The 4819-nt window shown below is 38.5% G+C and overlaps 1 pseudogene; it reads left to right on the top strand.

Moving 5' to 3' along the window:
- The window catches only part of LOC102817817, a 19259-nt pseudogene extending 14705 nt beyond the window's left edge, over positions 1–4554 (top strand).
- The last annotated feature ends 265 nt before the right edge of the window (positions 4555–4819 follow it).

Here is a 4819-nt window from a genome sequence, read left to right as displayed (position 1 = left end):
AAGTTGATAGAATTCTTCAGTTTCATCTTCACTGGTTTTCATGATTAGTGTGTAAACTTGAATAATAGTGGGATTAATGATTCTTCCCTGTAGACAAATGTATATTATCCTATCACAGACAGCATTTTACTTCAAGGCAGATCTTGATATGTCCTTGATGTGTTCTTGATATGTTCTTTGATAATTGTGATGCCATTCCTTTTCAATGTGTTATTCCCCACATAGTAAAACATGTGATTGTCAGATTTAAAATGGTCAATACCAGTCAATTTCAGATCACTAATGCCTAGTATATTGATGTTTATGTGTTCCATTTCATATTTGAAATTTTCCACTTTTCCAAGATTCATACTTCATATATTCCGTGTTACAATTATTAATTGATGTTTACAGGTGTTTCTCACCATTTTGAGTTGTGCCCCATTGACAAATGAAAGTAATGAAGGTTTACTTCATTTGTGTTTTCATATTCAACTCTACTTTGAGGAGTAAGCTATTCCAGTCATATTCTGAGTGTTTTCCAGATGGGCTCATCTTCTGGCACTTGGGGCATGATTTTTTTTTTTTTAATACTTATTTAACATCTAAATTTGGATGTCAAAGGCCTAGTTTGATATGAAAGTCTAGTATTCTGGAAAAAAGTCAGAGTTAAATTATGTATTTGAGACTCATTTACATACGGGTGTATTTAGAACTATGAAAGAACTAATAAAATAGAATGAATAATTTGAAAAGCAAGACAAAAGATCCTGAAAGCCAGCGTTTGCACTTTTTTTGGTCAGAAAGAACAGGAAAGTATTTTGGTTTCTGAGGTGCTGTAACAGAAATACCTCAAATGTGACTTTCAGACAAAGTTTCAGTTCAGAAGTCTTGACGTTGGCATTTAAGGCACTGTCTATAGTCTCTGTCAATTTTGGGGAAATGATCCTTGTTTCAATTTTGGATCCATAGATTCTTCAGTTACTTGGCTATCTTTAGTACATACTGGCTATGTATCAGGCTGTTAACCTCAAGGTGAGCAGTTCGAAACTACCATCTGTTCCATGGGAGAAAGATGAGGCTTTCTGCTCCTGTAAAGATTTACAGACTTGGAAACCCTGTACAGGGTCGCTATGAATCAGAACCGACTCCATGGCACACACAACAGAAACAACAATCTCTTGTAACTGAGAAATAATTAGATTTAGGACACAACCTACGCTAATGTGAGTTGGGAACATGGGTTTCTTTGTTATGTTAATGTATAACATCATGCAGTCTTTGCTATGTTAAGGCACAACAAAGAAACCTATATTCACAAGGTGATTTAAATCTATAGAGTTAGGATTCCATCACATACTTGGAGTGAGGGACTAACTTAATCTATAACAGAAGGAGAACAAGGGAAAGAAAACAGAAAAAAATAGATTGGAAGGAAAAACTGAAAATTTTGTTTTTTACAGAAGTCAGAGAGGAAAGAGTTCAAAGATTAAAGGCATGATTAGCCATTTCAAATGTTAAAAGACAGTTAATATATAAACAGGGAAGTGAGCAATGAACTTGACAAGACAGAGATAAAGACCAAGCTAGACTCAGTAAGGCTGAAAAAAGATTGTGAGGTTTGGATGTGAAGACATTGGTCTACAGAAAATTCTTCCTCTATAGCCATACATATATAGTTTGTTCTTCTTTGAGTAGAAATTTTAGCCATAAGTTATTAAAATTCACAGTGTCAAATATAATTTTATTAAAGGAAAACATGATTTTATGCTAAATTAACTAAGGTAACATTGTTGTTAAGTACTGTCTAATCGGTTCCAATCCATAGCAACCCTGTATAGGATTTTCAAGGAGCAGCTGCTGACCTTGAACTGCCAACCTTGAAGTTTAAACTGACTTTGCTTTCCAGTGCATTAACCCACACCACCATACCAGGACTGCAGCTGGTTAGCAATACAAATGTTAATGATGCAGGGAAGAGAAGGGATGCTGGCAGAATTGAAGTTTATGCAAAGACTTGATGATATCTAGTACTTAAGTAAGAATGGGTCTTTGATGCAGGATGTAAATGCAGGTAGCTTGTTGATTTGGTGATGGATGTGAAACAGTGTTGGGAGTGGCTGAACTGAATGTCTCAGACTTCCCGGCAGTTTAACCAAAGGATTACAACTAAACAGTTGTAGTCCAGAAAATTGGGCAGCTCCCAGGTCAAGCTGCCCTCTGAGGAACTTGCTAAACCTACCTCAAGGAACAAGGAATTTGCAGAGTCTTTCCTTGTACACAGCCATGGCCTTCAGTATAGTCTGCAAAAACATCTCACTATTCTGGAACATTAATTGTGCTCATGAGGAATCTGTGCCTAGACCAAGAGGCAGTAGTTTGAACAGAACATGAGAACACTGAAAGGTTTAAAATTAAGAAAGGTGAGCGGTAATGTTGTATTCTTTCACCATACTTATTCAACCTGTATGCTGAGCAAATAATCCAAGAAGCTGGGTTATATGAAGAAAAATGTGGCATCAGGATTGGAGGAAGACTCATTAACAACCTGCGATATGCAGTTGATACAACCTTGCTTGCTGAAAGTGAAGAGGACTTAACACATTTACTGATGAAGATCAAAAAGCACAGCCTTCTGTATGGATTACATCTCAATGTCAAGAAAACAAAAATCCTCACCACTGGACCAATAAACAAATTCTTATCAATGGAGAAAAGATTGAACTTGTCAAGGACTTCATTCTTCTTGGATCAACTATCAACACTCATGGAAGCAATAGTCAAGAAATCAAATGATGTATTGCATTAGGCAAATCTGCTGCACAAGACCTTTTTAAAGTGCTGAGCAAAGATGTCAGTTTGAGGACTCAGGTGTGCCTGACCCAAGCCATCATATTTTCAATAACCTCATATGCATGCAAAATCTGGACAGTGAGTTAGGAAGACCATAGAAGAATTAATGTATTTGAGTTATGGTGTTGGAGGAGAATACTGAAAGTGCCATGGGCTGCCAAAAGAACCAATAGATCCATTTTGGAAGAAGTGCAGACAGTGTTCCTTGGAGGCCAAACTTCGTCTCTCATACTTCAGACATATTGTCAGGAGGGACCAGTCACTGTAGAAGGATATCATGTTTGCTAAAGTGGAGGGTCAGAGAAAAAGAGGAAGACCCTCAACAAGATTGATTAGCTAAGTGGCAGCATTGATAGAGTCAAGTGTGGCAACATTAGTGAGGTTGGCCCAGGATCAGGCCGTGTTTTGTTCTGCTGTGCATACAGTTGCTATGAGTCAGTACTGCCTCAATGGCACCTAATAACAATAACAACAACCCTATGTCTATTTCCCTAGCAACTACATTCTTCTGATAAAGTCCCACTCACTGCTTGCATCTATATACCAAAAGTGTTTTGCAATCTTTTCCCTTCCCCCAGCTCTCTCCTTTGATTTGTGTATATAATAATTGAGCTGAATGTAGGATGGTGTCACAGTAGCTCCATCAGAGTGCTGGGTCCCACCTGGTCTCAACTAGTCTATTCTCATTTGTGTCTTGTGTCTTTCTTTTTTCTAATCTCCCATCACCCCTACTCAGGTTTAATCTTTCCGTGTGGGTCGTGGAGTATAGCTACTTGTCGGACAAGGCAAAACAGTTAATAGTTGATGTTAATAAATTGATTCCCCTGAGCCACCTACAGTGGCTTAGGAAATTGCTAAGAAGTATGAACCTACGTTAAGAAAATTGGCTACAACCCTGACACAGTAGTATTTGTACCAATTTCTGGTTGGAATGGTGACAGTATGCTGGAGCCAAGTTCTAGAATGCTTTTGGTTCAAGGGATGGAAAGTCACCTGTAAGAATGGCAATGACAGTGAAACCACTTTGCTTAAAGCTCTGAATTGCATCTTGAACCAATTGGTCCAACTGACAAGCCCCTGTGTCTGCCTCTCCAGGATGTCTATAAAATTGGTGGTATCAGCACTGTCACTGTGGGCAGAGTGGAGAATGGTGTTTTTAAATCCGGCATGGTGGCCACCTTTGCTCCTGTCAAAGTCACCATGGAAGTAAATATTGAAATGCACCATGAGGCTTTGAGTAAAGCTCTGCCTGGAGCCACTGTAAGTTTCAATGTAAATAACGTTTCTGTCAAAGATGTTTTCCATGTCAATGTGGCTGGTGATAGCAAAAATGATCCACCAATGGCAACAGCTGGCTTCACTGCATAGGTGATTATCCTGAACCCTCCAGTCCAAATCAGTGCTGGATATGCACCTGTGCTGAATTGTCACACAACTCACATTGCTTGCAAATTTGCTGAGCTCAAGGAGAAGGTTGATTGCCGGTCTGGTAAGAAGCTAGAAGATGACCCCAAATTCTTGAAGTCTGGTGATGCTGCCATTGTTGATGTGGTTCTTGGCAAACCTATAAGTGTTGAGAGCTTCTCAGACTACCCTCTTTTGGGTCGTTTTTCTGTTCGTCCTATAAGACAGACTGCTGCTGTGGATGTCATCAAAGCAGTGGACAAAAAGGCTGCTGGAGCTGGCAAAGTCACCAAGTCTTTTGCTCAGAAGACAAAATGAATATTCCCTTTAACATCTGCTACTCCAGTCTTAATCAGAGGTGGAAGAATGGTCTCAGAAATTTTTGTCTCAATTGACCATTTAAGTTTAATAGTAAAAGACTGATTAATGATTACAATGTTCTGTAAAAACCTTCAGAAGGAAAGGATTTTTATGAGGACAATCTGTTTCTATTTTGTGTGGCAGTTTGAAGTTATTAGTTTTTAAAATCAGTATTTTTAAAATGGAAACAACTTGACCAAAAATTTGTACCAGAATTTTGAGA

This window comes from Chrysochloris asiatica, unplaced genomic scaffold, assembly GCF_000296735.1.
Source record: "Chrysochloris asiatica unplaced genomic scaffold, ChrAsi1.0 scaffold00176, whole genome shotgun sequence".
Classification (NCBI taxonomy): Eukaryota; Metazoa; Chordata; class Mammalia; order Afrosoricida; family Chrysochloridae; genus Chrysochloris; species Chrysochloris asiatica.
This window is presented reverse-complemented; position numbering and strand designations above follow the sequence as displayed.